This window comes from Tachypleus tridentatus, chromosome 10 (assembly GCF_004210375.1).
Source record: "Tachypleus tridentatus isolate NWPU-2018 chromosome 10, ASM421037v1, whole genome shotgun sequence".
In the NCBI taxonomy this organism is placed as follows: Eukaryota; Metazoa; Arthropoda; class Merostomata; order Xiphosura; family Limulidae; genus Tachypleus; species Tachypleus tridentatus.
The window spans coordinates 118,937,011-118,958,907 of record NC_134834.1 but is presented as its reverse complement, the minus strand read 5'-3'; the positions used below and the strand labels follow the sequence as shown (position 1 = coordinate 118,958,907).

The following is a 21,897-nucleotide window of genomic DNA, read 5'->3' as shown; positions in this document are numbered from 1 at the left end:
GACTTTTGTGGAGAGACAATGCCACTGAAGGAGTATCACTACAGCTGACTTTTGTGGGGAGACAATGCCATTGAAGGGGTATCACTACAGCTGACTTTTGTGAGGAGACAATGTCACTGAAAAAGTATCACTACAGCTGACTTTTGTGGGGAGACAATGCCACTAAAGGGGTATCACTACAGCTAACTTTTGTGGGAAGACAATGCCACTAAAGGGGTATCACTACAGCTGACTTTTGTGGGAAGACAATGCCGCTGAAGGGGTATCACTACAGCTGACTTTTGTGGGAAGACAATGCCGCTGAAGGGGTATCACTACAGCTGACTTTGTGGGGAGACAATGCCACTAAAGGGGTATCACTACAGCTGACTTTGTGGGAAGACAATGTCACTGAAGGAGTATCACTACAGCTGACTTTTGTGGGGAGACAATGCCACTAAAGGGGTGTCACTACAGCTGACTTCTGTGGGGAGACAATGCCACTAAAGGGGTATCACTACAGCTAACTTTGTGGGAAGACAATGCCACTGAAGGAGTATCACTACAGCTGACTTTTGTGGGGAGACAATGCCACTGAAGGGGTATCACTACAGCTGACTTTTGTGAGGAGACAATGTCACTGAAGGAGTATCACTACAGCTGACTTTTGTGGGGAGACAATGCCACTAAATGGGTGTCACTACAGCTGACTTCTGTGGGGAGACAATGCCACTAAAGGGGTATCACTACAGCTAACTTTTATGGGAAGACAATGCCACTGAAGGGGTATCACTACAGCTGACTTTTGTGAGGAGACAATGTCACTGAAGGGGTGTCACTACAACTGACTTTGTGGGGAGACAATGCCACTAAAGGGGTATCACTACAGCTAACTTTTGTGGGAAGACAATGCCGCTGAAGGGGTATCACTACAGCTGACTTTTGTGGGGAGACAATGCCGCTGAAGGGGTATCACTACAGCTGACTTTTGTGGGAAGACAATGCCGCTGAAGGGGTATCACTACAGCTGACTTTGTGGGGAGACAATGCCACTAAAGGGTATCACTACAGCTAACTTTGTGGGAAGACAATGCCGCTGAAGGGGTATCACTACAGCTGACTTTGTGGGGAGACAATGCCACTAAAGGTGTCACTACAGCTGACTTCTGTGGGGAGACAATGCCACTAAAGGGGTATCACTACAGCTAACTTTGTGGGGAGACAATGCCACTGAAGGGGTATCACTACAGCTGACTTTGTGAGGAGACAATGCCACTAAAGGGTGTCACTACAGCTGACTCTGTGGGGAGACAATGCCACTAAAGGGGTATCACTACAGCTAACTTTGTGGAAAGACAATGCCACTGAAGGAGTATCACTACAGCTGACTTTGTGGGGAGACAATGCCACCAAAGGGGTGTCACTACAGCTGACTCTCTGTGGGGAGACAATGCCACTAAAGGGGTATCACTACAGCTAACTTTGTGGGAAGACAATGCCACTGAAGGAGTATCACTACAGCTGACTTTTGTGGGGAGACAATGCCACTGAAGGGGTATCACTACAGCTGACTTTGTGAGGAGACAATGTCACTGAAGGAGTATCACTACAGCTGACTTTGTGGGGAGACAATGCCACTAAAGGGGTGTCACTACAGCTGACTCTGTGGGGAGACAATGCCACTAAAGGGGTATCACTACAGCTAACTTTATGGGAAGACAATGCCACTGAAGGGTATCACTACAGCTGACTTTGTGGGGAGACAATGCCACTAAAGGGGTGTCACTACAGCTGACTTCTGTGGGGAGACAATGCCACCAAAGGGGTATCACCACAGCTAACTTTATGGGAAGACAATGCCACTGAAGGGGTATCACTACAGCTGACTTCTGTGGGGAGACAATGCCACTAAAGGGGTATCACTACAGCTAACTTTTGTGGGAAGACAATGCCACTGAAGGGGTATCACTACAGCTGACTTTTGTGGAGAGACAATGCCACTGAAGGAGTATCACTACAGCTGACTTTTGTGGGGAGACAATGCCATTGAAGGGTATCACTACAGCTGACTTTGTGAGGAGACAATGTCACTGAAAAGTATCACCTAGCTGACTTTGTGGGGAGACAATGCCACTAAAGGGGTATCACTACAGCTAACTTTTGTGGGAAGACAATGCCACTAAAGGGGTATCACTACAGCTGACTTTTGTGGGAAGACAATGCCGCTGAAGGGGTATCACTACAGCTGACTTTTGTGGGAAGACAATGCCGCTGAAGGGGTATCACTACAGCTGACTTTTGTGGGGAGACAATGCCACTAAAGGGGTATCACTACAGCTGACTTTTGTGGGAAGACAATGTCACTGAAGGAGTATCACTACATCTGACTTTGTGGGGAGACAATGCCACTAAAGGGGTGTCACTACAGCTGACTTCTGTGGGGAGACAATGCCACTAAAGGGGTATCACTACAGCTAACTTTGTGGGAAAACAATGCCACTGAAGGAGTATCACTACAGCTGACTTTGTGGGGAGACAATGCCACTGAAGGGTATCACTACAGCTGACTTTGTGAGGAGACAATGTCACTGAAGGAGTATCACTACAGCTGACTTTTGTGGGGAGACAATGCCACTAAAGGGGTGTCACTACAGCTGACTTCTGTGGGGAGACAATGCCACTAAAGGGGTATCACTACAGCTAACTTTATGGGAAGACAATGCCACTGAAGGGGTATCACTACAGCTGACTTTGTGAGGAGACAATGTCACTGAAGGGGTGTCACTACAGCTGACTTTGTGGGGAGACAATGCCACTAAAGGGGTATCACTACAGCTAACTTTGTGGAAGACAATGCCGCTGAAGCGGTATCACTACAGCTGACTTTGTGGGAGACAATGCCGCTGAAGGGTATCACTACAGCTGACTTTTGTGGGAAGACAATGCCGCTGAAGGGGTATCACTACAGCTGACTTTTGTGGGGAGACAATGCCACTAAAGGGGTATCACTACAGCTAACTTTTGTGGGAAGACAATGCCGCTGAAGGGGTATCACTACAGCTGACTTTTGTGGGGAGACAATGCCACTAAAGGGGTGTCACTACAGCTGACTTCTGTGGGGAGACAATGCCACTAAAGGGGTATCACTACAGCTAACTTTTGTGGGGAGACAATGCCACTGAAGGGGTATCACTACAGCTGACTTTTGTGAGGAGACAATGCCACTAAAGGAGTGTCACTACAGCTGACTTCTGTGGGGAGACAATGCCACTAAAGGGGTATCACTACAGCTAACTTTTGTGGGAAGACAATGCCACTGAAGGAGTATCACTACAGCTGACTTTTGTGGGGAGACAATGCCACTAAAGGGGTGTCACTACAGCTGACTTCTGTGGGGAGACAATGCCACTAAAGGGGTATCACTAGAGCTAACTTTGTGGGAAGACAATGCCACTGAAGGAGTATCACTACAGCTGACTTTTGTGGGGAGACAATGCCACTGAAGGGGTATCACTACAGCTGACTTTTGTGAGGAGACAATGTCACTGAAGGAGTATCACTACAGCTGACTTTTGTGGGGAGACAATGCCACTAAAGGGGTGTCACTACAGCTGACTTCTGTGGGGAGACAATGCCACTAAAGGGTATCACTACAGCTAACTTTATGGGAAGACAATGCCACTGAAGGGGTATCACTACAGCTGACTTTTGTGGGGAGACAATGCCACTAAAGGGGTGTCACTACAGCTGACTTCTGTGGGGAGACAATGCCACTAAAGGGGTATCACTACAGCTAACTTTATGGGAAGACAATGCCACTGAAGGGGTATCACTACAGCTGACTTCTGTGGGAGACAATGCCACTAAAGGGGTATCACTACAGCTAACTTTGTGGGAAGACAATGCCACTGAAGGGTATCACTACAGCTGACTTTTGTGGAGAGACAATGCCACTGAAGGAGTATCACTACAGCTGACTTTTGTGGGGAGACAATGCCATTGAAGGGGTATCACTACAGCTGACTTTTGTGAGGAGACAATGTCACTGAAAAAGTATCACTACAGCTGACTTTTGTGGGGAGACAATGCCACTAAAGGGGTATCACTACAGCTAACTTTTGTGGGAAGACAATGCCACTAAAGGGTATCACTACAGCTGACTTTTGTGGGAAGACAATGCCGCTGAAGGGGTATCACTACAGCTGACTTTTGTGGGAAGACAATGCCGCTGAAGGGGTATCACTACAGCTGACTTTTGTGGGGAGACAATGCCACTAAAGGGGTATCACTACAGCTGACTTTTGTGGGAAGACAATGTCACTGAAGGAGTATCACTACAGCTGACTTTTGTGGGGAGACAATGCCACTAAAGGGGTGTCACTACAGCTGACTTCTGTGGGGAGACAATGCCACTAAAGGGGTATCACTACAGCTAACTTTTGTGGGAAGACAATGCCACTGAAGGAGTATCACTACAGCTGACTTTTGTGGGGAGACAATGCCACTGAAGGGGTATCACTACAGCTGACTTTTGTGAGGAGACAATGTCACTGAAGGAGTATCACTACAGCTGACTTTTGTGGGGAGACAATGCCTCTAAAGGTGTCACCACAGCTGACTTCTGTGGGGGAGACAATGCCACCAAAGGGGTATCACTACAGCTAACTTTTATGGGAAGACAATGCCACTGAAGGGGTATCACTACAGCTGACTTTTGTGAGGAGACAATGTCACTGAAGGGGTGTCACTACAGCTGACTTTTGTGGGGAGACAATGCCACTAAAGGGGTATCACTACAGCTAACTTTTGTGGGAAGACAATGCCGCTGAAGGGGTATCACTACAGCTGACTTTTGTGGGGAGACAATGCCGCTGAAGGGGTATCACTACAGCTGACTTTTGTGGGAAGACAATGCCGCTGAAGGGGTATCACTACAGCTGACTTTTGTGGGAAGACAATGCCACTAAAGGGGTATCACTACAGCTAACTTTTGTGGGAAGACAATGCCGCTGAAGGGGTATCACTACAGCTGACTTTTGTGGGAAGACAATGCCACTGAAGGGGTATCACTACAGCTGACTTTTGTGGAAATAAAGTTATTAAAGGGGATACTTCTTTGGAAATAAATCTCAGTAAAGAGGACGGATGACCCGATAATCTTTCTTAACCAAATATCTCACAGCTCATTATCGAATGTCAGCTGAGACGTATTAGTTTTTAATTAAAACTAAACACTTCTCATCTTGACAGTATAAACAGGAATATAAACACATATACAGTTGTTTTTAAATCGTATATTTTGTTCTTACTTAAGTAAAATAAAGAAATTGGTGAATATATTGCAACTCGATTAATACGAAATATATACAGATAGAAAATGATTACTGAACCCAAGGTGTTGCAAATTGTATAAGACTTCCACACACACACACACAGTAGATAATCCTTCACTACAAGGTAGAGATACAATTGTAGTCTCTGAACAAAGTTTATCAGGCCTGTTTTAGGTAATCTTTGACTTTTAAATCAAAGTATCCAACCTCTTCTGTTCCTGTATTTTATCTTTGTCAGACTCTGAACAGCAGTCTCCAACCTCTTCTGTTTCTGTATTTCATCTTTGTCACACTCTGAACAGCAGTTTTCAACCTATTTTGTTTCTGTATTTTATTTTTATCACACTCTGAATAGCAGTCTCAAACTTCTTCTCTTTCTGTATTTCATCTTTGTCAGACTCTTAAAAGCAGTGTATAATCTTTTCTGTTCTTGTATTTCTTTTCTCCACTCTTTGTTTGAGAAATTTTTAGGGCAAATGATTCGTTTTTTTATTGAAAAGGAATGAGAGGGGCTTGCTGGCTTTTCATAGTTAGTTAAGTAGGTACGTTCTGGTATAATCTTAGTGGAAACCTATACATCAAAACACGTCCTCCCAAAAGCAAAGGCAATTTTGGATATCTTTATTGTGGTCACTCTCAATGTTACTTTGAATTCCTCATGAGGAGTTATTGTTGAGAGAGATTTGAAGATCCCTTATTCGGAAATCCTTGCTGGTTTTCCAGTCAATAAGTTTCTGCTGTGTGATGTATCTACTTTTAAGTGTGGAATTATGTTGCCTACCAATGTTCTTCTATTAACATATATATTGTCACGACCACCGACTGTTGTCAAGGTATGTTATTGGATATTTAAGGTATGACCTTATGTTCCTTACCTTTTCTGTTTCCATTGTAAGAGGATCGAACATTGTAAGTCATCTTGTTTTCGTTCTTTGTGTGCTCATTATGGTACCAACGATCATGACGAATCTGGGTGTGAACTGGACCCGCACAGCATCAGTTGTGTTGGTTTTCACTCTTCTTTCTTTAGATCTTGCCTTAGCTGGGTGGAGGAAAAAAGAAGTATAATATTTACGTACTCTAAACAACATTTTTTTACCCATGAGGCTTGGAAGTTGTTGTCCTGTTTTATTTCAGATATGTTATGCTTCTACCTATTCCATTAACACAGTGAGTGTAGACAGATCTATATGTGCCTCCATAATAGACTTTCCCACACCATATCAATAGTACTTTGTGCTTTGTGGATTCTAGAGTTGAGAATTCAATGTCTACTCATGTCTCTGTCTACACTATTACATCCCATGGCTGATCAGGCCCATTTCCTTCATCCACAAGGTGCAGGACCATTATTTGGTCTCATCCTCAGTCTTTGGAATCTTTATTGTTTTACAGAAACCTGCCCAACTGTCTCAGGATAAGTTCCATGGGGATCGACAGACTTCATTTTAGTACAAAAAAGACTTGGTCCCAAACAGAAGAGTTATTCGCCCAGTTTTACCTAAACAAAATTGGACATTTTTATTCAGTTGAAATATCAATATTTTCATTCTAATATTCATTACATTCATACTATGATCAACTTACATCATTCATTGTGTGTCTTCTTACAGTCAGAGAAGGTTCTGCATGTACGGTTTATCTCCTCTTGAATCTAAACATCCATCCACGGGTTTGCCAAGCCCACCTCCTCTCGGAGCTACACATACACTCACGGGTTTGCCAAGATTACCTCCTCTTGTATCTAAACATCCACCCACTGGTTTGCCAAGCCCACCTCCTCTCGGAGCTACACACACACTCACGGGTTTGCCAAGATTACCTCCTCTTGTATCTAAACATCCACCCACTGGTTTGCCAAGCTAACCTCCTCTCGGAGCTACACATACATTCACGGGTTTGCCAAGTTTACCTCCTCTTGGATCTAAACATCCTCTCTCGGGTTTGCCATGCAGGGCATTCCATGAGAGGGAATAAAGGATTCTGTTAGATGATTGATGGAATTGACGGGCTAGTTTATGTGTGGCAGTTTGACACATCATTTTCGCCTTGAATTCTTGTAAATAAATGTCTTTGGGTGGCTCCTCTACCGTCAGTTGGCTGGTCCTATGGGCTATCGTCAACTAAATACCAGTGTTGAGCATTATCAGTGGGTATTGTGTATATTTTGTCTGATGCTGATTTTTTAGGTATAGTGTTTATGATGTGGCTACAGTGTTCATATTTGGTACGTTATTGCATCACCTTGTAGGAGTCCATCGTGGGTGTGGTTAGTGAGCAATTTTCTTTTCTTATGGATCGCTCCACATCAAAGTAAAAATAAAACATTAACAACAGTTACTAAGTAAAGCGACCAAACACAGACGACACTCATCAGCTCCTGTACCTTCGTCTTCAATTCATTAATTTTTGTCTGACAAATCTTTAGGGCAAATGCCTTCATTTTTTATTCAACAAGCATTAGATCAGTACACCCATCTGCCACTTTCAAGAAATGTAAGGTACGTATATTTCTAATCTTCTTAAGTGTTTCCAGTTTCAGTAGTTTGAACATTCAAAAGCATTATGTTATGGTTATATGACGTGTGATCATTGTTGTGGTAAACGCTATGATACCCATGAGTCATCACTGCGTCAGTTGTGGTGGTTCCCACCATTCTTACTTTTGATATCGTCCTCAATGGGTGGAATAGAATAAGATACAATGTTTACATGTTGTAAAGATCATTTCTTGCTCTGGTCTGATCGTCTCTATAACTACCTTTTACACTAGTGGAACTTTAGTTTGCTCTTCATTGGTTTGATAGTACACCAGTCGGGCTCATATTGACATTCAATATGAGATACTTCATCATTTGCCTTCTATCTCTCTTCTGGTTATTTTTAACTCGATTTGGCAAGAGAAAGTTTTATTGATGCTTGGCACAAGACTATTGTCATAACTTTTTCTAAGCATGGGAAGTATCCCAAGGTTCCTTCTAATTATCATCCGATTCCTTTGATTAGCTGTCTCTATTATGAGGTTTTGAAGAGGATGGTTAATGCTCATCTTGTTTGGTCCATTGAATAAAAGAACTTTATTTTTCTCACTCAATGTGGTTTATGTTGACAACAATTCACTGTGGAACACCTGATTCAACTTGAAACCTCAATGAGAGAACCTTTCTTAAGAGAGGACTTGTGTTTGTTTTCTTCTATCTTGAGAAGGCTTATGGCATTATATGGATGTGTAAGTATTTTGTGGGGTATTCATTCATATTGGTTTCGTGGCCAGTTACTCATTTCTATTTGTAACATTTTACTTGACTGGTGATTCGAATTCGCTCTTGGATCAATTCTTTCACACGGTAACTTGGAGTCCCTCAGTGCTGTGTCTTGAATGTCATCATTTTGATTATCAAAATCATTGTTATCACTAAACAAATTCATCCTGCTATTACAAATGGTCTCAATGTCGATACTTCCACATTTATTGTAAGTCGTTGAACATGAGGTTTATAGAGTGGTATCTTAAAACTGTTCCCACTTGTTGAAGTGGAGCACAGCAAACGGTTTTACCTTCTCTATCTAAAAGCATTTGTATTCAATATTTCCATCAACAGGGTTTACTCCACGATCCTGAGCACCATTTAGGTGTTGCTCTTTGCGTGGTTCCTGAGGTAAAGTTCTAGAGCTTATCTTTGACTGCAAGCTGACTAGCGATTCACAGATCAAGCAGCAATGTGTCAAGTGTATAATGGCACTGAATATCCTCCGTGTTCTATTGAGGAGCAGATCGATGTTTTATGTTTAAGATCTATTACACCTTCATACATTCCAAGATGGACAATGGATCTCTAGCTTATGATTCCGCCAGGTCCTCTGCCTTGAAATGCCGCACCCTGTCCTCCATCTGGGGCTTCAGGGTTTTCCACACTCTGCCAGTCCAGTATCTGTACATTTACATGCATTTTTCAATTCTGCCGTTTGTGACTTTCACTGAATTATGTTACTAAGTTTCGATATTTACCACAGCATCCCAGTTTGAGGTTGCCTTCCGTCTTCAGTGGGCTATATTATTTAGAACAGATGGTCTTCATTCTTCCATTTGACCTTTATATCCAGGTTCAGCTGGCTGAATTGGATTTATCATTGGATAACGTTGTCGTCTCTACTGATCAGCTCATACAATCGGGACATATTATCTCCTACCTGTGACATTTTCTGAGTTGTCTGAATAAGGAGGATACTCCCAATTAGAAGTATTGTCTTCTATTTGTTGAACATCTTTTGAACCATTTTTCCATTCCCAATTACACAGATGGTGCGAAACATACAACTATGTGAGCTTCGCTATGGTTTGTTGTGACTCAGTTGTTGCGCACAGAATTTCCTCTACAGCTTTTGTATTCACTGAGTTGTATGATATTTTTCTTGTCTTGGATCACGAAGACACAAAGCAGTACGTTGATTGTACTATTTACATTGTCTTAGGTTTCTGTTGGCTCTGGAATTGCTTAATGTAATTTCTTATCATATCTAGAAACGACTGGCCCACTTTCTACTGCGTTTGTTTCTATCCACATTATTTGGATAGCTGATTATATTGGTATTCTCGGGAAGGAGCTTTGCTGACACACAGCTAAGTATGTCTTCTTAGGTACTGTCATAGCCGTGCATGCTTGGGCTATGGTCTTGTGATCAAAACTTGTCTTCACGCCAATTGGCAGATGATTTGAAATGACCAATTTCATAATTTCATAAAATTAGATCAAAGTTAATTTTTTTCATTGTCTATGTAGTTTCCATAAGAATTGAAGGAAAGAAGCTATTTGGCCAGACTACTTGTTGACCATAATTTCTTAACCCACCGTGTTCTTTTGGATTGAAATGCTAATTGATGACCTTTGACATTCAAGTCGCAATTTTTCATGTTGTACTTTTGCGCCGTTGTTAAAGGTTGAGCAATGGCACCATTTTCTACATTATTTTCTAAGGATTTACCCTCGATATTCCAACTTGTGTTTTGACACCTTCCAACTTGTGTTTTATTTTTTTGGGGGTCATCAGCCATTTTACTCCCACTTTGATTTTTATATAATTTTTGGACATTTTTCATTTTTTACCTTGTTTTAATTTTTCTGTTTTATAATAATTTACTTGAGGTATTTATATTGGTTGTTTGTCGCTGTAATAAGAAAACTGATTACTTTCAATGTATTGAAACAGTTTCTAACATTACAGGAAAAAACTTTCACTGTTTGAGTTTCGTTTATGTGGTACAGTGTTTCAGTTCTTGTGTGTTTTGTGAGTGTGGTACAGTGTTTTTGTTTTTGTGTGTTTTGTGAGTGTGGTACAGTGTTTCTGTTTTGTGTGTTTTTTGTGAGTGTGGTACAGTGTTTATGTTCTTGTGTGTTTGTGTGAGCAGGTACAGTGTTTCAGTTCTTGTGTGTTTTGTGAGTGTGGTACAGTGTTTTTGTTTTTATTTTTTGTGTGGTACAGTGTTTCTGTTTCTGATAGAGTTCTTGTGTGTTTTGTGAATATTCAGTTCCGTGTTTTGAGCATAGTGTGGTACAGTGTTTCTCTTTGTGAGTGTGTGTGTTTCTGTTTTGTGTGTTTTGATAGAGTGTTTTTCTTGTGTGTTTTTCTGAGTGTGGTACATTGTTGTGTGTTTTGTGACTTTGGTGCAGTGTTTTTGTTTTTGTGTGTTTTGTGACTATGGTGCAGTGTTTCTGTTTTTCTGCATTTTTTTACTATGGTGCAGTGTTTCTGTTTTTGTGCATTTTTTACGATGTTGCAGTGTTTTTGTTTTTGTGAGTGTAATGAAGTGTTTCTGTTTTCTGTGTATTTTGTGTTTCTGATAGAGTTTTTTTTGTTCTTGTGTGTTTTGTGACTGTGGTACAGTGTTTCTGTTCTTGTGTGTTTTGTGACTGTGGTACAGTGTTTCTGTTCTTGTGTGTTTTGTGACTGTGGTACAGTGTTTCTGTTTTTCTGTCCTTTGTGTTTGTGATAGACTTTTTCTGGTCTTCCGTGTTTTGTGAACGTGGAACAGTGTTTCTCTTGTTGTGTGTTTTGTGTTTCTGATAGAGTTTCTCTGTTCTTGTGTGTTTCGTGACTATGGTGCGGTGTTTCTGTTCTTGTGCGTTTTGTGACTGTGGAACAGTGTTTCTGTTCTTGTGTGTTTTGTGACTTTTGTGCAGTGTTTCTGTTTTTGTGACTGTGGTGTAGTGTTTCTGTTTTTGTAACTGTGGTTCAGTGTTTCTGTTCTTGTGTATTTTGTGACTGTGGTACAGTGTTTCTGTGTTTTGTAACTGTGGTACAGTGTTTCTGTGTTTTGTAACTGTGGTACAGTGTTTCTGTGTTTTGTGACTGTGGTGCAGTGTTTCTGTGTTTTGTGACTGTGGTACAGTGTTTCTGTGTTTTGTGACTGTGGTACAGTGTTTCTGTGTTTTGTGACTGTGGTACAGTGTTTCTGTGTTTTGTGGCTGTGGTACAGTGTTTCTGTGTTTTGTGACTGTGGTACAGTGTTTCTGTGTTTTGTGACTGTGGTGCATTGTTTCTGTGTTTTGTGACTGTGGTGCAGTGTTTCTGTGTTTTGTGACTGTGGTACAGTGTTTCTGTGTTTTGTGACTGTGGTGCAGTGTTTCTGTTTTTTGTAACTGTGGTCCAGTGTTTCTGTTCTTGTGCGTTTTGTGACTGTGGTACAGTGTTTCTGTGTTTTGTGACTGTGGTAAAGTATTTCTGTTCTTGTGTGTTTTGTGACTTTTGTGCAGTGTTTCTGTTTTTGTGACTGTGGTGCAGTGTTTCTGTTTTTTGTAACTGTGGTCCAGTGTTCCTGTTCTTGTGTATTTTGTGACTGTGGTGCAGTGTTTCTGTTTTTGTGTGTGGTGCACTGTGGTCCAGTGTTTCTGTTTTTTGTGACTGTGGTCCAGTGTTTCTGTTCTTGTGTATTTTGTAACTGTGGTACAGTGTTTCTGTTTTTTGACTGTGATACAGTGTTTCTGTTTTTTGTAACTGTGGTCCAGTGTTTCTGTTCTTGTGCATTTTGTGACTGTGGTGCAGTGTTTCTGTGTTTTGTAACTGTTGTCCAGTGTTTGTTTTCTTGTGTATTCTGTGACTGTGGTATAGTGTTTCTGTTCTTGTGTATTTTGTGACTGTGGTGCAGTGTTTCTGTTTTTTGTTTCAGTGATGCAGTGTTTCTTTTTTTTGACTGTGGTACATTGTTTCTGTTTTTGTGTGTTTTATGTTTCTGATAGAGTATTTCTGTTCTTGTGTGTTTTGTGACTATGGTACAGTGTTTCTGTGTTTTGTAACTGTGGTACAGTGTTTCTGTGTTTTGTGACATTGGTACAGTATTTCTGTGTTTTGTAACTGTGGTGCATTGTTTCTGTTTTTGTGACTGTGGTGCAGTGTTTCTGTGTTTTGTAACTTTGGTGCATTGTTTCTGTTTTTGTAACTGTGGTGCATTGTTTCTGTTTTTGTGACTGTGGTACAGTGTTTCTGTTTTTTGTGACTGTGGTGCAGTGTTTCTGTTTTTGTGACTGTGGTGCAGTGTTTCTGTTTTTGTGACTGTGGTGCAGTGTTTCTGTTTTGTTTCTGTTTTTTGTGTGGTTTTTCTGTGTTTTGTGACTGTGGTGCAGTGTTTCTGTTTTTGTGTGTTTTATGTTTCTGACAGAGTTTCTCTGTTCTTGTGTGTTTTGTGACGCTGGTCAGTGTTTCTCTACTTGTGTGGCCCCCAAGTAGCTCAGCGGTATGTCTGCGGACTTACAACGCTGAAAACCGATACCCGTGGTGGGTAGAACACAGATAGTCTATTTTGTGTAGCTTTGTGCTTAATTTAAAACAACAACAACATCTATGGTACAGTGTTCTTGTTTGTTTTTCTGATGTTGATGTAAGATGAACTCTATCTCTCTCATTATGACCATAAACCAAATAGTATTAAATATGTATTTTAAAGACGACTGGCACGTGTATTAAAACTTTAACTACAATAATGTACAGAAAAACATTTAGATCTTTCTTGTTAACCTGAAGATGACTTAAGAGGTCGAAACGTTGTTCTGTACTTTAATGCAATTATACATTTAATACCCATACCAGCCATTTTGAGATTACAAACACTAACATCGCTGATTGATGACTCATCGGGTTTCTGATACTTGACTTCTTCATTCCACGTGATAGAAATAGCAGCTGATATGGGGAGCTGAGAGTCCTGCTTGCTATATAGGGAAAGTCTGCATGAGGGTTTAGTTTCTGGCTTGGTTATGAATTCTAACATTATACCATTAAACATGTTATTGTGTGAATCACAAACAAACGTTCCATTCAGCAAATAGAGTCTATTTCATTGATATTATATAAAGTTTTAACGGTACGAACCCAATATATTTCAATCTTGTCTCTTACTGCTGTCTAAAGTTTAACTAAGTAAACGTGTTTCATTCTTGTATCTTACTGCTGTCTAAAGTTTAACTTAGTAAATGTGTTTCATTCTTGTATCTTACTGCTGTCTAAAGTTTAACTTAGTAAACGTGTTTCATTCTTGTCTCTTACTGTTGTCTAAAGTTTAACTTAGTAAATGTGTTTCATTCTTGTCTCTTACTGCTGTCTGAAGTTTAACTTAGTAAACGTGTTTCATTCTTGTCTCTTACTGTTGTCTAAAGTTTAACTTAGTAAACGTGTTTCATTCTTGTCTCACACTGCTGTCTAAAGTTTAACTTAGTAAACGTGTTTCATTCTTGTCTCATACTGCTGTCTAAAGTTTAACTTAGTAAATAAGTTTCATTCTTGTATCTTACTGCTGTCTAAAGTTTAACTTAGTAAATGTGTTTCATTCTTGTATCTTACTGCTGTCTAAAGTTTAACTTAGTAAACGTGTTTCATTCTTGTATCTTACTGCTGTCTAAAGTTTAACTTAGTAAACGTGTTTCATTCTTGTCCCTTACTGCTGTCTAAAGTTTAACTTAGCAAACGTGTTTCATTCTTGTCTCTTACTGTTGTCTAAAGTTTAACTTAGTAAACGTGTTTCATTCTTGTATCTTACTGCTGTCTAAAGTTTAACTTAGTAAACGTGTTTCATTCTTGTATCTTACTGCTGTCTAAAGTTTAACTTAGTAAACGTGTTTCATTCTTGTATCTTACTGCTGTCTAGAGTTTAACTTAGTAAACGTGTTTCATTCTTGTATCTTACTGCTGTCTAAAGTTTAACTTAGTAAATGTGTTTCATTCTTGCCTCTTACTGCTGTCTAAAGTTTAACTTAGTAAATGTGTTTCATTCTTGTATCTTACTGCTGTCTAAAGTTTAACTTAGTAAACGTATTTCATTCTTGTCTCTTACTGCTGTCTAAAGTTTAACTTAGTAAACGTGTTTCATTCTTGTCTCATACTGCTGTCTAAAGTTTAACTTAGTAAACGTGTTTCATTCTTGTATCTTACTGCTGTCTAAAGTTTAACTTAGTAAACGTGTTTCATTCTTGTCTCTTACTGCTGTCTAAAGTTTAACTTAGTAAACGTGTTTCATTCTTGTATCTTACTGCTGTCTAAAGTTTAACTTAGTAAACGTGTTTCATTCTTGTATCTTACTGCTGTCTAAAGTTTAACTTAGTAAACGTGTTTCATTCTTGTATCTTACTGCTGTCTAAAGTTTAACTTAGTAAATGTGTTTCATTCTTGTCTCTTACTGCTGTCTGAAGTTTTCATTTTTGTTATACATGATGTGATGAAAGTTGTACCTGACTTCAGATTTGTACTATTGTTTCTTCTAGCTGTCTAGTGATACATAAAACAACTGTGATAACAAATACTTCGAAACACTGGTACATGTCTGGTATGTAGACTTTTTTATATCCATAACAGAGAAAGACAACAACTGTATCAAGACTTTGATGTTTATAATAAAGCTGGACAACATGTCCAACTGTTTCCAATTACTCTCAAATAATACACAACGGGCTATCTGTGCTCTTGCCCCTACAGGTATTGAAACTCGGTTTCTAACGGTGTAAATCCGCAGACACCCCGTTGTGCACTGGAGTCACGTTTCTACAAAGTAACTGCTGTTTCGTGAGTGTACAACTTGTTCCCTCCACGGTCTCTAATTAAGCCTATTTGCAAGTTCCAGTGCATGTGTTAACTAATCATAAAGGAACATTTTAGGGTGTTTCCCACAGAAAAGCTTGAGAACGACCTTGAAACGTCCTTAAAGTTAAGCCCTCTCGTACGGTAACTGGTTTCTTCTTCAAAACGAATGAGTCCCATTCAGTTTTGTTTTTTGTTTGTGTTCGTGAGAGAGAGAGAGTTTAAAGGGGTGATTTGTATTATTCATGTAAAACAGTTCATTTAATTCAATAATTTGTCTTAATTTTAACTTTAGGCTGTTTAAAAACAACAAAATTCGTGGAAGAGAAAATTGGCTGTAAAAATGAATGGTTAAAAGGGTATTAGAGTTTAAGCTGATTGCTACCGGGAAAGAGAGTGCGCATGCGTGGTTTCTTAACACTAGGGGGGTTATTCTGTTAGTGTTAAATCAAATTATTCACCCAGACCGAGTGTAGTAATGTAATAAGGCTGAAAGAAATTGTAGAATGTTCTGGACAAATGAAACATTGTTAACTTGTGGTAGGAACATATTTATTAACGTTATTAATACTGTTTGTTAACATTCATCTATGACTAATATCTCTGTACATATCTTCACTTTCTAGTCAAGTATCACGAAACCAAAGCGACCTTTCGCTGATTGTTCTAGTGGTCCTGATTCTTGTTAACTGAAATTTGGAAATGTTATGTGCGATATATACTATTTCATTAATACAACCCCTTTTAGTAATATTTATTACTTTAGTGACATTAAAACACATGTAATGCATATCGTACCGCGAAATATTGTATAGCATATGTTGTGGCTCACTTTGATAATTTATATACAAGTACATGACGTGTAGACAGCGTCCTGGTTTAACAGTTGTCTTCAACGACCTACAATCATTGATCAATCATGGCTAACTAGGCTTAAGAAATTATTTTTGAGTCATTGTTCGACTATAACTACAACGTGTAACTAGACTTTCACATTCGAGTGAATATACACCAATGTTATCTGATTGTAACAGGCACAGTGGGTGAGTCGTATGTATCGGTTACACCAATGTTATCTGATTGTAACAGGTACAGTGGGTGAGTCGTATGTATCGGTTACACCAATGTTATTCTGTACTGGAAGCACGATAGTCTGTTTGACATATGATTGTAACCAGTATGTTGCCAATAGTTTATTTCGACACTGACTGCTTGTCCTATTTCTGGGTTTCCTAATCTCATACACATGATTTGGTAGCAGAATGAAAACTCAATGTTAGAAACTATTCACTTGTTTTTCTCCTTTTCAGTAGTTATTTTCCTTATGGAAATACGACTCTCTGACGTGGGTTTAAATGAATTTAAAACCAATATGATTTTTCAACCTGAAATTTTTGTTATTTGAGCTCTAAACTAAAAAAAAGTGAATATAAAAACACAAACAATTGAAACAAAAGACTATAAGTCGAACCTTCACTATTCAATGAAGAGGTTTTTTTTAAAAGTATGAGCGACTTTTACCAAGATAATATTTCAGTATTTAATTAGATATGCTTTACTTGTAAGATGTAACACGAGTCGTAAGGAACGTGTGTTAGGTGTAATAAGAATCGCAAGGAACGTGTGTTAGATGTAACAAGAGTCGAAAAGAACGTGTGTTAAGTGTAATAAGAATCGCAAGGAACGTGTCTTAGATGTAACAAGAGTCGTAAAGAACGTGTGTTAGATGTAAGAAAAGTCGTAAGAAACGTGTGTTAGATGAGACACGAGTCGTAAGGAACATGTGTTACGTGAGACACGAGTTGTAAGGAACGTGTGTTAGGTGTAACAAAAGTCGTAAGGAACGTGTGTTAGATGTAACAAGAGTCGTAAGAAACGTGTGTTAGATGAGACACGAGTCGTAAGGAACTGTGTTAGGTGTAACAAGAGTCGTAAGGAACGTGTGTTAGATGTTAGAAGAGTCGTAAGGAACGTGTGTTAGATGTAACAAGAGTTATAAGGAACGTGTGATAGATGTAACAAGAGTCGTAAGGAACGTGTGTTAGATTATCAAGAGCCGTGAGGAACGTGTGTTAGATGAGACACAAGTCGTAAGGAACGTGTGTTAGATGTTAGAAGAGTCGTAAGGAACGTGTGTTAGATGTAACAAGAGTTGTAAGGAACGTGTGTTAGATGTAACAAGAGTCGTAAGGAACGTGTGTTAGATTATCAAGAGCCGTAAGGAACGTGTGTTAGATGAGACACAAGTCGTAAGGAACGTGTGTTAGATGTAACAAGAGTCGTAAGGAACGTGTGTTAGGTGTAACAAGAGTCGTAAGGAACGTGTGTTAGATGTTAGAAGAGTCGTAAGGAACGTGTGTTAGATGTAACAAGAGTTGTAAGGAACGTGTGTTAGATGTAACAAGAGTCGTAAGGAACATGTTTTAGGTGTAACAAGAGTCGTAAGGAACGTGTGTTAGGTGTAACAAGAGTCGAAAGGAACATGTTTAGGTGTAACAAGAGTCGTAAGGAACGTGTGTTAGATGTAACAAGAGCCGTAAGGAACGTGTGTTAGATTATCAAGAGCCGTAAGGAACGTGTGTTAGATGAGACACAAGTCATAAGGAACGTGTGTTTGATGTAACAAGAGTCGTAAGGAACGTGTGTTAGGTGTAACAAGAGTCGTAAGGAACGTGTGTTAGATGAGACACAAGTCGTCGGAAACGTGTGTTAGATGTAACAAGAGTCGAAAGGAACGTGTGTTAGGTGTAACAAGAGTCGCAAGGAACGTGTGTTAGATGAGACACAATTCGTAAGGAACGTGTGTTAGATGAGACACAAGTCGTAAGGAACGTGTGTTAGATGTAACAAGAGTCGTAAGGAACGTGTGTTAGGTGTAACAAGAGTCGTAAGGAACGTGTGTTAGATGTAACAAGAGTCGCAAGGAACGTATGTTAGATGAGACACGAGTCCTAAGAAACGTGGGTTAGGTGTAACAAGAGTCGTAAGAACGTATGTTAGGTGTAGCAAGACTTCGAACAGCTTGTGATCAGAGTAAAGAAATGTCACAAAAAAGAGATGTTTAAAATTAAAGGAATTTAATATGTAATAACATTATTTTCCGTTACAGTTGATGTGTATAATGTAGTCTTATTATATCATTACAATTTATATTTATTAAGTTTATTACTAATACGAAATAAAATACAGAGAAGTGAAAGAATTTTTTTTTAAAGAAACATTCGTTCCAAGTTCCTACTTCTTACCTTTAACACTCGTACGAAAAGACGTTTCTAGTCCTGATTTCTCCAAGCCCGTTCCCCTGGCTGTGGTTTCGCTAGATAGTAGATAGGGACAGTGGGAATCTCGTTAATCCATTCATTAATAGATTTAAATGGCAATTTCATTTAAATACAAAATTATTAGCCTAATATTAATAACCTTTCAAGTTGCTCTGGGGCCTATTAGGCCCCACTTTTCGTAGGAGTGTTAACAATTTAAAACTTCATTAACGTCAGGTTATGAAAACGTCTAAAAACTAAACTTCCGTGTTTCTTCTTACAATGTAATTGTTTTCTAATTAATTTCTAGTTTAGTTTTTTAGAAAGTGTAGAGACTCACTGAGAAGAAATCAGGCTAAATCATTTCAAGAATGCTGTCATATACTTTAGAATAAAAGACAAGCGAACTATTCTTTGTTGGTGAATGTGGAGCTCTCTAGCCCCACGTGACGATATGTATTCTAAACCAGCTCACCCGTCTAATAAACCTCACGAAATGGAAACAATAGTGTGGCTCTAATCCGAGTCAAAACATCAACATGCCAACCGAGCTACACTTTCTATTGTTTTCTGTTTGTTTAACTTTTGTATTGTCCTTACGAAATGATGAATTGTATATCATATTTCTCCAATTCAAAGACCTTACATTCCAAGTACATTAATATGAATCTGAAAAACGTGAACTTGTACAATAATAGCGGTTTTACTAAAGTTGACTTTGATAAGAACAGTAACGAAGTTATGTAAGAAATAATACAGTCATACACGTATCTTACCAGTTTTGTAAGGAAAAATACACTCTCACAACCATGTGTATTATCTTACCAGTTTTGTAAGGATAAATACACTCGTATATATGTGTTATTTATTGTCAGCCTTGTAAGAAATTGGACAGTTGTAATATGACTTGTCATAGTGGAACCTACTGTCAAACTAACATTATTGTGCTACCAGTTTGGGTTCATAAAAAAGTGATTTTGTTATCCAGAAAATTCGTTCTTTGTGACTGAAATGATTTCGTGTCAGAAGTTCGGGATATCAGGCCAATGGAAACCGGTTTTTTCTATAAAAAACATCAAATAACGTTTGAAGAACTTGATTTCCAGGTCGAGACACACTTTATCAGCAGTTTTGCTTTCAAATGGTCAGACAGTTTCGCGGTAACGTAAAAATTCATAAACAACTACGTTTTCACATAATAATAATTGATAATTTAAAGTTTAACTTCACTCAGGATTACCAGAAGTTCCAATATTTGGTTGTCGGCTCTTATAAAGTCTATAACGTTACAGAATATATTAGCAGATTATTGTGTTTGATTTATGAGATTACAAAACTGAAAGTTGCAGGAATATATATGCCCACGATTCATATACACGAACACAAAACAAAGTCGCTGGTCATTAACACCCTCCTACTATACCTCCAACAGGATTGTTTGTGTTGAGGTTACCGGTGGTACTAATATTCGGTTAACCAGCCATATTTAGTTCTATTTATTTGAAAATGGAAAATGGTTAAAACAGTTGTTATTTCGTTGGTCGGTTTTTTTTTTTTAATTATCTTGTGAAAATAATAGTTTCAGCGCCGCTGACAAGTTAACTTATTTTTTCCTTAACGTTTCCACACGCCGTCTTTTCTGGTAAAGTGTTGTAACTTGCATGTCTGAGGAAGTTATGCGCGAAGCGTTCTAGATGAACATAAAATCAACCAAACCAAGTCATGGCTGAGTGACTAAATAATTGAGCACGTGCGATACGTCACATGGATAAAATATACTTCTCTTAATCGTTGGTAAAAAAAAACAACTCAAAGCGAAAGCTTCACTACAATTCGTTCACTGATTCTCTTATTTGTAATCGGGCCCGGCATGGCCAAGCGAGTTAAGGCGTGCGACTCGTAATCTGAGGGTCGCGGGTTCGCATCCCCGTTGCGCCAAACATGCTCGCCCTTTCAGCCGTGGGGGCGTTATAATGTAACGGTCAATACCACTATTCGTTGGTAAAGGAGTAGCCCAAGAGTTGGCGGTGGGTGGTGATGACTAGCTGCCTTCCCTCTAGTCTTACACTGCTAAATTAGGGACGGCTAGCAGAGATAGCCCTCGAGTAGCTTTGTGCGAAATTCTAAAAAAACAAACAAACAAACAAACAAACTTATTTGTAATCTGCTCTTGTTTCTTTCTATTCTCTAAATTTATTAGTATCGTGACGTCATGCTGAAAGCTTTCTAGGCCTACATCCACAAACATATCGCTCTTAACGTCCTGTAGCGTGTAGTTAACACCCAAATGAAAACACCGTTTATAACAATATATATCTACCTCAAGGCTCTCCGTGCCCTTCTCGAGGTCGCGATTAGTGTATTCTGCCCTGTCAGTACCAGTGGCTAATAAAACATGCCGTTAATTTAAGTACAAAGCCTGCGTTAATCGCATACTATATTTTACCAAGTGAGCGCATGCGTCACACTGTAAAGTAACGATTGAATGAATTTGTTAAAAACCCGGATGTCCTGTCAAACAAAGGATGACAGGTAACAAAGTGGCGCTATCTGTCAGTTGTGAGAGACAGCAGATAATAGACGTCCATCTTTTTTCTCAAACTAGTCCCATATGTCGGTTATGACAGGAAAAACGCATGGGTGACGCTGTGTTGAAATGATATCGTGTTTTGAGGTATAAACCTGGTATAGATTATTACTTACTATTAACCAACCACCAGTTTTGACTTCACCTCTCTATTCATGGGGACAACCTTCTATGGTCCATATTTTCTCTACCAACCACCAGTTTTGACTTCACCTCTCTACCCATGTGGACACCCTTCTATGGTCCATATTTTCTCTACCAACCACCCTTCATTTCAGCTAATTACATCTGCGGTTCTTACTTTCTGTATTTTACTTTCCTTTGACAGTTCATAAAATACTAAATGGTCTATTTGGTATAGCGTCGGTTTACAATAAATGATTTGTTTTGTATTCCGTCAGTTACTTCTAATTTTGCACTGTTTTTACTTTTTAAGTTTTATTATTTTTCATTTTGAAAACAAACTAAAATTTATCACCAAGAATAATAGTTTATTACCACTTTATCACCTAGAATAATAGTTTATTACCACTTCATCACCTAGAATAATAGTTTACCACTTTCTCATTGGCTACTATTCTTCCATCGATCCAGTGGTAATCCTTGTATCGTTAAACACCTTGTTTCTCTACCAGTGGTAGGCACAGAACAGCCCATTGTTTAACTTGTTAATCGC

The 21,897-nt window shown here is 39.2% G+C and overlaps 1 long non-coding RNA gene across 1 annotated transcript; it reads right to left on the bottom strand.

Annotated features, from left to right (window-relative positions):
- Nucleotides 1-6,193: 6,193 nt before the first annotated feature.
- LOC143228194 (uncharacterized) lies at nt 6,194-19,115 on the bottom strand. Its single transcript, XR_013015251.1, has 3 exons — nt 18,975-19,115; nt 18,620-18,690; nt 6,194-6,354 (listed from the first exon to the last, which is right to left on the bottom strand). It is a non-coding gene; the product is annotated as an uncharacterized LOC143228194 (long non-coding RNA).
- Between the last annotated feature and the right edge of the window lie 2,782 nt (nt 19,116-21,897).